This window comes from Oncorhynchus tshawytscha, linkage group LG14 (assembly GCF_018296145.1).
Source record: "Oncorhynchus tshawytscha isolate Ot180627B linkage group LG14, Otsh_v2.0, whole genome shotgun sequence".
Taxonomy (NCBI): domain Eukaryota; kingdom Metazoa; phylum Chordata; class Actinopteri; order Salmoniformes; family Salmonidae; genus Oncorhynchus; species Oncorhynchus tshawytscha.
This window is the reverse complement of record NC_056442.1, coordinates 18,902,942-18,915,170: the sequence shown is the minus strand read 5'-3', so window position 1 is coordinate 18,915,170 and position 12,229 is coordinate 18,902,942. Positions and strand designations below refer to the sequence as shown.

The 12,229-nt window shown below is 42.8% G+C and overlaps 1 long non-coding RNA gene across 2 annotated transcripts; it reads left to right on the top strand.

Annotated features, from left to right (window-relative positions):
- The first annotated feature begins 936 nt into the window (after nt 1-936).
- Nucleotides 937-6,137, top strand: LOC112267549. 2 transcript variants are annotated; one of them, XR_002956101.2, is made up of 4 exons: nt 937-1,077; nt 3,007-3,202; nt 3,350-4,253; nt 4,466-6,137. It is a non-coding gene; the product is annotated as an uncharacterized LOC112267549 (long non-coding RNA). The 2 variants fall into 2 exon arrangements; XR_002956099.2 differs by having other exon boundaries at nt 937-1,073; nt 4,466-6,136.
- Nucleotides 6,138-12,229: the final 6,092 nt, after the last annotated feature.

Here is a 12,229-nt window from a genome sequence, read left to right as displayed (position 1 = left end):
CATTAAGTCTATTTTGAAATTCATTACATCAGGTTTAGAATGGACAATGATGTACTCGAGGTCCCCACAACAACACATTTAAACCATAGCCCTAACCTAGATCCTCATAGTATTTCCAGATAGGCTCATTGCTGTTTTAGTCTCATTGTGCCCATAATCAACCATTATTTCACCTGCAGTGTAGCACTCATGACCCCGATGGCCTTACATTGACAGTATAGTCAATACATTCAACTTGTTGGTATCAACTCAGAGTTGTTCAAGCTCGCAAACCATTGTATGATAACACTTATCTAAGAAACCTGGGGAGTGTTTAGTTATGTGATGGGTTACCAGGTCTGGTCACAGGTTAGCTAAACATTAAGCCTAGGAGGCCTAGTGTTATGGTGGAGGAAGGTGTTACCATCTCGAATGCTGACAAAACAGAGGAATCTTAACGTCCAAGAGAGTATAGTGTTTAATGTATACGTTTTGGCACAAAGCCTTTTCCCAAGACCAGTCTCCATTGTTAAGACACCGACGTGCTTCTCCGCTTCACTAGGCTGGTCTTGCTTCAGAATTCGAATGAGTATACGGGATTTGTATATTCAAATAGCATTTTACGTTACAATAGCCTATAGGTATATTCTGACAGGCATGTGTTTAATCATTGGTGATTAAAAGGTAGCCTTCTGTGTTATGTGACAGTGCTGGAAATGAATGTCTCTACCTTTTACGAAGTAACAAGTTTGATTTTAAAATGAAAATGACTGGATTATAAGTTTGAGCGTTTTTTGGGGGGATGAATAATGAATTCTGAACCGCTACCCCCATCAGCACACATTGACTGCTGTATCCAAAATAAACATGTTGATAGTCAACATACAACATGGGCAGTCCTTGCTAGGTCTACTGAAAATAGAAAATGAAAAAAGGAAGCAATCCTGTAATAAAAGGCCCTCTGATAAAAGCTGTCCGGTCCCTCCACAGCTAGAATAATGACAGTGAGCAGATAGCTGGGAACATGACACTGCAGATATCACCACTAACAACCTGACAGACTGCACAGACCTCTCCTTGCCAAGAGATTGAATGTAGGTATGTGTTGTCAGTGTGTGTGTGTGTGTGTGTGTGTATGGTGTGTGCAACAGTCGAGCAGGAAGGGAAAGGATGAATTCTGCATACAAATGAGAAATGCTCGTATAAGGGCTGGCATGCTGTGGCGTGTGTGTGTGTGAGTATCCTCCTTCTCATAATAATAGTCAGGTTAGGATATTCATGGTGAAAGATGGAGCCAAACCTTAGAATGACATTACATTAATAAGTAATGAATGGACTTGACTGTGCCTATCAAATGCTATATTGGGACACGGGTCCTCACATGAAAGCTAATGATCACCTGTGACTGTGCCCAGTGATGCTCATGCATCCGGACAGGGCCGGGGGAAAATACAATGCCTTCAGAAAGCATTCATACCCCGTGACTTTTTCCACATTTTGTTGTGTTACAGCCTGAATTCATAATATATATATATTTTTTAATTATCACCCATCTACACACAATACCTGATAATGACAGAGTTAAAACATGTTTTTTAAATTACTTGCACAATTTTTAAAAATAAAATAGAGAAATATCTAATTTACACCCCTAAGTCAAAACTTTGTAATTACACCTGTGAGTCTTTCTGGGTAAGTCTAAAAGAGCTTTCCACACCTGGATTGTGCAACATTTGCACATGATTATTTTCAAAATTCTTCAAGCTCTGTCAAATTGGTTGTTGATCATTGCTAGACAACCATTTTCAGGTCTTGCCATAGGTTTTTGACTTAAATCTACTTGAAAATCTAACTCGGCCACTCAAAACATTCACCGTCTTCTTGGTAAGCAACTCCAGTGTAGATTTGGCCTTGTGTTTTAGGTTATTGTCCTGCTGAAAGGTGAATACATCTCCCAGCTGAGTTAATCAGCATTTCCTCTAGGATTTTGCTTGATGGTTGTACAGTGATAACAAATAAAACTGAAGGACCTCGGCATCACTCTGGACCCTGATCTCTTTTGACGAACATATCAAGACTATTTCAAGGATAGCTTTTTTCCATCTACGGAACATTGCAAAAATCTGAAACTTTCTGACCTTACAAATAATTGTATGTGTGAGGTACAGATATGAGGTAGTCATTCAAAAATCATGTTAAACGCTATTATTGCAACCAGAGTGAGTCCATGCAACATATTTGACTTGTTAAGCAACTATTCACTCCTAAACCTATTTAGGTTAGCCATATCAAAGGGGTGAATACGTATTGACTTAAGACATTTCAGCTTTCACCTTTTGTTAATTTGTAAAAATGTTTTTTTTTAAAAACATAATTCCACATTGACATTACAGTCGTGGCCAAAAGTTTTGAGAATGACACAAATATTAATTTCCACAACGTTTGCTGCTTCAGTGTCTTTAGATATTTCTGTCAGATGTTACTATGGAATACTGAAGTAGTATTACAAGCATTTCATAAGTGTCAAAGGCTTTTATTAACAATTACATGAAGTTGATGCAAAGAGTCAATATTTGCAGTGTTGACCCTTCAGTTTCAAGACCTCTGCAATAGGCAAGGCATGCTGTCAATTAACTTCTGGGCCACATCCTGACTGATGGCAGCCCATTCTTGCATAATAATGCTTGGAGTTGGTCACAGTTTGTGTGGTTATGTTTGTCCACCTGCTTCTTGAGCATGGTGAGAATGATGCACACATCAGGTGATAATGTTTTCTCTTTTGCTAGCAACTTCCATTTGTTGCATGCATGACCATGTTACAAGCACCTACTATGACCACCGTATCATTTCTTATTGTCATAACTTAATGATCCTGACTAAGTCCGTGGAAAATGTGCTGCATAGACAGACATACTCGACACGCTACAAACCTTGTAATAGGACATTAAAAAGACTCATACATGCCTAGAACAAATCATAAGCATTATACCTGCTGGCTGAGCTACATTTTGTTGCTGTCGATTCCAGCTCACCTACTCCGTGAGGTGGATGTGGGGAGTCCAGCAGAAGAGGCTGGTATGCAGGATGGAGACTTGCTGCTGGCGGTCAATTGGCATCCTTCGGAGTCCATGGCGCGTGAGAATATTGTCAGGAAAGTGAGGAAGAGTGGCAAGCGGGTTAGCCTCACCACCATACCATACATGGAAGAGACTTCTACACGCAGGTGTGTAAGCGGACGGAGGCCATGTGCAATTTGGAGAATAGGAGTTAAGCGAGTTCTGGTGTTAGAATATTGATTGTTTAGGAATTGTGTCAACTAAAAATACCTTCCCGGTCAAAAAAACACTGTCTATTCTGTTTCCTACTGCAGTTGGGTCTATCTCCCCTGCTATTCCATGAGGACAGTCTGCCAAAAGGAGAGGGGATGAGGAAGACACAGTCCCCTTGCACTGAGAAGCAGGATGGGCTGAGTAAAAATGAGCACGGTTTTACTTCCCTGTCCAAGACTCTGTGTCCTCGAGAGAGAGAAGAATCAGGCTTTGGGTTTAATCTGGGTTGCGTTCAACATGAGCCAGGGACTTTCATAGGGCAGGGATTCCTTTGAACATCAACAACATAACAACACAACACCATGGTCATCTAGCTCTCTCTCATCTATTTGTTGTCATCTCTATCATTATGTTTCCTGACATAAATAGGCCATTTGAAAAATTCCCAATCAAAGTTGTAGTAATGAGGAACAGCTTTCATCAATCAAAAGTTCCCGATATTGATCTGCTGTGTTTTCCACAAGCATTGTTATAATGACCGAGGGTAGGTGTTAAGATGTTTCCTATGAGAAATGAGTGGCACGTGTAAAAGTATAACTTTAGACCGTCCCCTCGCCCATACCCGGGCGCAAACCAGAGACCATTTGCACACATCAACCACGAAGCATCGTTACCCATCGCTCCACAAAAGCCTTGGCCCTTGCAGAGCAAGGGGAACCACTACTTCAAGGTCTCAGAGCAAGTGACGTCACCGATTGAAATGCTATTTAGCGCGCACCACCGCTAACTAAGCTAGCCGTTTCACATCCGTTACACACGGTTATGACTGCAGTTTTCTTTTGTCCTGCAGGTGGTGGTAAAGGGCTTAGGACATAGGGCTGGACTGTGGGAAGGGGATGTCGTTGTGGAGGTGAATGGCCAGAATGTGGAGAATGAGTACCTTGAGGACGTTGTGACGCTGATAAAGAAGAGCGTGACGTCTTTGAAATTACTGGTTGCGGAGAGGTCAGAGTATGAGAGACTCAAACAGAGTGGGCTTCCAATCACTCCTGGGGTCATACTCCACAGGAGAGGAACACTCACATGTACTCACGCACACAGACACACACACACACAGAAAGATACAAATGTTAATACAGAACCTACAGATCAATAATACTTAATAATCGAATGCGTTGCAGGTTTTAGAGAAAAATAATTATGCTTTCTTGTTGAAGGAATGCTGAGAAGTGACCAAAGTCATTATGAAGACAACATCTCACCTAACAGAGGAGGACCTGGCACTAGCACAGCATCAACAACAACATAGCTGCAATCATTAATTCATGTGCCAGTGATAACACTGCAAAACAATGCAGGATGAAATAAATGAAGCTGTTCCCTCTACTTCTGAATGCAACCTGAAAGAGAAGGGCTGAATTAGATGCCAATATTTTAACCAGACCCATGAGGGCTCTGGTCAAAAGTATTGTACTACGTAGGGGAAAGGGTGCCATTTGGGGCATAGCCATGGTGAGTCTGCTTCCATCTGAAACATGTCAGAGGATTTAATCCCTTCTCTACACATCTCCCATCTTCTTTTTGAGGACTATTACCGACAGAGCTATGCTAAGGACCTGCTTCTTGCGACATAGGATTTGCAGAGTAGATTGCACACTGTTTAAATTATTGATATCACTTGTGTGTGAGAAAGGGATAATGAAGTTTAGGTTTATTCTAAGGTGAAATCAAGATAAACTAAATAAGATGGGGAAAAACAATAGTGGGGCTCAGTTGAGAATCTATGATCATTATTGTACGTGATGATTCAAGGTGTACAAAGTGTAAAGATCTATTATTAAGTACTTGATAAGCCATACAATTGCATAAAACTAGCTCAATGTACAGTACACTACATGACCAAAAGTATGTGGACACCACTTCAAATGAGTGGATTCGTATATTTCAGCGACACCCGATGCTGACAGGTGTATACAATCGAGCACACCGCCATGCAATCGCCATAGACAAACATTGGCAGTAGAATGGCCCATACTGAAGAGTTCAGTGACTTTTAATGTGGCACTGTCATAGGATGCCACCTTTCCAAGAAGTCAGTTCGTAACATTTCTGCCCAGCAATGTCACATCTAGTGAAAAGCCTTCCCAGAAGAGTGGAGGCTTTTATAGCAGCAAAGGGGGGGGACCAACTCCATATTAATGCCCATGATTTTGGAATGAGATGTTTGATGAACAGGTGTCCATATACTTTTAGTCATGTAGCGTATATAAGAAAATTAACATGATTAAGAGAAACATATTCATGAAAACATTTCACTTTGAACAACTACACCATCTAGTGACCGTTTAAAAGTCTGACTAACAATGGAAATGTGCCTTTTTTGTAGCGTTCAGTGTTACATTGAACATACTGTACATATTGCACTGTATACAACTTCTGCTATTATACTGGCCTGCTATTTCTGCTATTCAATGCATAGAGCTGGCCATGCTATTTAAGTGAGTTGTTGATGAACATAAATGAAGGTCAGTTGTAATGTGGTAAAGGCAAAATAATGACACATGGAAACAGAAATAATGTCAATGCTAGTTTTTATTTGAAGCTACTTTGAAATACCTATTTTCCAGAGGGAAGGGAAAAAAACAACACAGAAACTAATTTAAGCCGATGTTGGAGAAACTGAAAAAGGAACTACCCTGATCGTGTTTAAAACAATCGGGCAAGCTCCTGGAAATACATATATCACTAACAATAACTCAACTAGTTACACTGAAATGTTTTTAAAAAACGATTTAAAGACAAACCTACAATAATCAGACTTATGAACTAGTACTTTCGTGGTATCCAATTGGTAGTTACAGTCTTGTCTCATCGCTGTAACTCCCGTACGGACTCGGGAGAGGCGAAGGTCCAGAGCCGTGATCCTCCGAAACACAACCCAACCAAGCAGCACTGCTTCTTGACACAATGCTCACTTAACCCGGTAGCCAGCTGTACCAATTTGTCGGAGGAAACACCCTACACCTGGCAACCTTGTCAGCGCGCACTGTGCCCGGCCCACCACAGGAGTCGCTAGTGCGCGATGGGACAAGGACATCACTGCCGGCCAAACCCTCCCTTAACCCGGACGACGCTGGGCCAATTGTACGCCGCCCCATGGGTCTCTCGGGCGTGGCCGGCTGCAACAGGGCCTGGACTCTAACCCCAAATCTCTAGTGGCACAGCTAGCACTGCCTTAGACCACTGCGCCACTCGGGAGGCAACAAGAACTCATCCCTGATACAAAATACTAACAAATCACAAACTGCTGGGAAACACCCATAAAAAGATGAGTCTTTCAGTACAAAACAATTATTGCTGATGCTGATGGGACTCTCTAGAAGGGCCGCCAAATGAGCAGCAACGCTCCTCTGGGTGTAAATTCTGTGGATTTGGAAACTAGAAGTGCTCCTGAGTAGAATGCACCGCTCTTTTACTGTGACACAACGTGCAGATAATTTTGTATCGTGCAATAAATGATAGGAGTACGCACAAAAGCCGGCGCTAGAACAAATCAGTTGAAGGCCCTTTGATTTCCACCATAGGCATGCATGCTTTTTCACGGGACCCCCTGTGTGCCCGCGCATGCGCGTTAAATTCTAAAATGTATGTTATCGTCACTCCTGCTCTGGCTCTCGACGTTGGCGGTCTACTAACCAGAGGTCCTGGCAATCCACATTGCGCTCACCTGGCAACCATCATTGCGCACACCTGCCCCTCATCATTAAGCACACTTGAACTTCAGCACAAGCTCCCTTCATATAGCCCTCTGTAGCCTCAGTCATCAGGCAGTATTGGTTTCGATTACATTCAGTAAGAATCTCCGGTTTTGTATTTTCGTCATGTTAATTATTATTAAGCCTTCTGCTTCCTGACTCTGTGTTTACATTACATAATACTGCCTCAGAAATGATGGAAGCAGCGGAAGATTACACCATCTTCCCTACGGTCGAGGAACAGGGTCATCTACTCCACCAACACCACGACCAGCTGGCTCTACTAGGTACGACCATGAAGGAGGTCCTCCACGTTCTTCACCGCCTTGACACCACCAGTGAGGGTCTCCTACCACGGGTCGTCACTGTGAGCCAGTCCCCCAGCCATCCCCCCAGGTCAGCGATGCCCGACTGTCCCTTCTGGAAAAGTATGATGGCACTGAATCGCAATGCCGTGGTTTCCTCCTCCAGTGGATGGAATGAGCTGGTGCTCCGCACTCTATTCCACGGTGGACTGCGTGAGGAGGTCCAGACGGAGTTGGGATGACAATATATCCTTGGATGCTCTCATCGCGATGGCCATCTGTCTCGATAACCTGTCTGGATAACAGCTGTCCCTATTGCGGCCGGAAGGGGAACCAGCTTCAATAGTGTCCCAACTCGGGGTCCACTAGAGCAGAGGGACGGCCCTGTGACCTTCCGTCTCCCATGGTAGGCGTAAGTATTCCATTATCATCGTTTTCCGACAAACTCTTTTTGGTTCCCATTTCGCTGGCAAGTGTTCTCTACAGTTCTAGTGGACTCTGGTGCCGCAGGGAACTTTTTCGACCAGGTCCTCGCCTCCTCCCTTAACACAACTTCATACCTGCTCTCCTCTCCTTTTCCTGTCCAAGCCCTGGATATGCGACCATTGGGATCCGGCACAATTACGCACACTATGTCAACTCATGTTTGGTATGTACTCAATCCAAATCTCCCTGGCATGCCCCAGCAGGGAAACTACTTCCTGTGCCTCAGCAGCCTTGGTCACATCTGTTCATTGACTTTAATGTCTCTTCCCCCCTTCTGATGGTTTTACCACTATTCTGGTTGTTGACTGATTCTCTAAAGCCTGGGGTTTTATCGCTCACTCTGATCTACCTACCGCTCTCCAGGTCATTGAGGCACTATTCCAGCAAGTCTTCCGGCCCTATGGCTTTCCTAAGGACATTGTTTCTGACTGTGGTACCCAATTCACGTTGCGGGTCTGGAAAGCCTTTATGGAGAAGCAGGGGGGGGGCACGGTCAGCCTCACATCTGGGTGCCGGCCTCAGTCTAACAGGCAGGTGGAGAGGACAAACCAGGAGCTGGGGAGGTTCCTAAGGAGACCGCCCTCTGAAGGATCAGCGGACCGCCACCGCAGTGAGGCTCCCGTGTTCCATTCTGGTGATCACGTCTGGCTCTCCACCAGGAACCTCCCGCTCTTCCTGCCCTGCCAGAAGCTGAGCCCTCGGTTTGTGGGAACCTTGAGGGTCAATGAAGTAACCTATCCTTTAGAACTCCCCACCAACTACCGGATCTCACCCTCCTTTCCATGTTTCCCTCCGCAGGCTGGTGGTTCCTGATCCCAACATCATCCGGGTTTCCATCTCCGCCATCCGTTTGGTTTCTCAATCATTGTCATGTGTTTAATCAGCAAAAAAAAATCTGAACTAAAATAATACAAAGTTAAAATTCAACCAAGGCTAGAGCACCAGCCTCAGCCATATGTTGTCTTAGGTCTCTTTTATTGTTGTGTTAGCTCTTATTTTTTTATCCCCGTCCCCGCAGGAGGCCTTTTGGTAGGCCATCATTGTAAATAAGAATTTGTTCTTAACTGACTACTTAAATAAAAATGTATACACTGTGGAGCTAAAGGAGTGAGTGCATAGAACTCCCAGAGAGCCTGCCTATAGGCCAATGCATCAGTAGGCCTATAACTTCCATATCAACTAAGTAAAATGCATAGGGCTAAAGCTGACAAATAAAAACAGTCAAATATCCTGATGCAAATTCAGGTTCTTTCAATCCCATTCATCTCTCTACTCTGCCTCCATTTCTATCCATCTTGACTTGAGCTATTGCTATAATGAAACATTGTATCAAATCGTCAACTGGATCCAGCCTGAATCTGTCCCTAGCGAACTTGCAACACTGCATCAACAAGCCTATTTCAAGCATTGCGCGTTTCCCACACCAGCGAGCACAGGACAGACAGCTGTTTTAAATGTTTCCACTGGATATATGGAATCATCAGATCATGATATTTAGCTCTTTCTCACCAAGGCATGGTGATTATCAAGGCTGGGAGTGTTCGAAATATTTTTTAAATACTGAGGAACTGTCATTTTTCAATGGCTGTTTAAAAAAACAGACTTGACTTTCACTGAGGTGAAGAAACATTACTTGAAGCTCAGTTTATGGCGAGTTAAGACAATCAGACATTGGTATTTGGGCACTTTCTGATGTTTGCATACAGCAGGCCAGGAAGGCCTACTTCTATGTATGCTTAGGCACAGGAGCTCTCTCAAAGTTATCAGGGCAGAGGAACCAGACACATGCTCATATGGAGCTTCCAAACAAAAGACGATTAACAAATCAGAACAAAAACTCAATGGTTATGAAATACACCAAACTTGTTTCTCGCAAGTGTAGCAGGTTGTGAACTCCGCAAACAACTTTTCAATGAGAATGAAAACGGTAAATGGCTAATTAATACATGCATTAATATAAATTAATGTAACCAAATGATGGGTGATTAACGGTACATTTACTAGGCCTACTGGTATACATACTATATGTAATGTGAAATTGATAACATTTTACAATCAAAGGGCAAAACATTGGCGGGAGACTCCTGAGCCATTCCATATCTTCTCCACACACCCCTCCCCGTCTTTTTGTTGCAACATTTCAAATTATACTGAAGACACACTACCTTCACACATATTTTAGACACTTTTCACTGACAGCTGCAACCCAATCAGCCCGACATATTGCAATGCACGCTGCCTAAATAGGCATAGGCCTATACTATTTTTTTTTTTCAAAGCTACTGATCCTCTGTGACTAAGTCATGCTTTCTGGTGAAGTACTTTGAATGTTTTTTATTTAGACAGGAGTAATTATATAATTTTGGCAAAGCATCAATTTACTTTAAGGGAAGACCGCATCCTTATCAGTGCACTCGCTAACTTTCCTTTCCAATTCGCAAGAGGCTGAAACCAGAGATCTGTAATGACAAGATGCTTATGTCTCCGTCCTAACAATAGCTGTAGTTGTCCCAAAGGTGGGAAGGCAGGCGACAAGTTTAGGTCTGTATATTATGCCCATACAAACGCATTGGGCATATTCTGGACAGATTTTGGCGAGACGGAGCTCTCTCGCTTCGCCTCTTCTTCGTTGCTAAAACTCTCTTACCGTAGGAAGCATCCGATGAGCGAAACAGCGCCCTTCTTCTTAAGAGGTTTAACGGTGGTTGGCATTCAATTTGTTGCATTACCGCCACCCTCTAGACTGGAGTACAACTCCTTTATTCTTTGCTTGAAAAATAAAAAGTACTAAATAAAATACCCTACCATCTAACACTACACTCACTAATTTCAAAAGTATATACAATAAAATTAGCACCACCCTGCTCCACGAATTAAATGTATTTATTCCTACCTCATGCCAATCATCCTGAAAGGATGGGACATAAACACTTCATTTTTTTTTTAAACACAAGCTGTAACTCTTCTGATGTCAAGTCTCACACACCCAAATACCTCTCTGCAGCTGCCACCACAACCTCCATTTTCTGAGACTTCTGATCCATCCCTGCAGTACAATTGATAACCATTGCTATAAATGCTAAAAATCCAATCTTACTGAAACTTATATCACTTTTTGGCCTATCCCTCTGTACTGGTATGTCTCTACTACTCTCACCACTTCTCTCCTTTAACCCATCCTCTACTTTCTTCACTGCCTCAGCATATGACAACCTCTGTTCTACTCTAACCCTGGAAACCTCAACCTGCCTCTCTTGCACGTGACATTTCTGATCCCCAGCTTCATGTGCACCCCTACAATTAACACATTCCACTACTTTCCCCAATACTACACATTCCTTTGTCTCGTGCCCTTCTGCACATTTCTCACACATTGCACCCTCCCTCCTACACACTGCTGCCACATGACCATAAGCTTGACACCTGTAACATCGTAATGTATTCGGCACATGCGCTCATACAGGATAACTTATATATCCTAACTTCACTTTGCAGGGGAAAGACAACTTCAAAACTCTAAAGAGGACAAGGACACTTCTGTCTCCCCACCCTGTCTGCTTCGCATCAAACGATGAACATCACAAACACCAGGAATCTTTCCCCTCTACTGGTCAACTTTTATATTCACTGCTTCCCCAGTTATCACTCCTTTCATTGGTGCCCTTTTCTTGAAAGCGAAACAATTCACTTTTCTTTCCCCCATTCGTCTAACGCCGAACGCCTTCTCCCTCTGCCCGACAGAAACCCAAACAATGATTACTAGACCACTTCTGGTTACCCTCACCGATTCCACATGACCCAACTATTTTTTTCACTTCTTTTTTCTGATCCTCGGTGCATACCTCGGTCTCTGATAACTTCACCGCACCGACCACCTCCGATTCTCCTTCTGTCCAAAACAGCGCCCCTCTCAAATCTTACTATACGTAGTTCATGTATCTGATGCTGTTTGGCCAGAAATAGTATGACATGTCATACTCTTTTGGTCCAGACAGAATCAGATACATGGTCTACATATTCTGGTACAAAGGGGCGCTGTTTCGCGACCAATAAAATATGTGTATGCGTCCAATAAATAATATGATTTGATTCTTCTTTCTGTCGGTGCGCTTCTTGGTCAAATAAATGATAAATATTTCAATATTTGATTTGGACCGACAAGGAGGTACGCTAGGGCGGGCCAGGCCCCCTAAATCCATAACGCCGGCCCTGCACACACAAAAAAACATTGTTGACCATTTAAGCTTGACATTTTTATTTTTATTTTTACAAATAAACAAATAAATTACATAATATCTTATATAAACGTTTTAATTATTATTTGTATGATACTAGTATAAAATGTATCGATAATTGTTCAAATGATCCATCATTTTCGCACGAATTATTTATTTACAAAGTATACAGGGTGGAACTTTCATTCTGAAAGATTTAA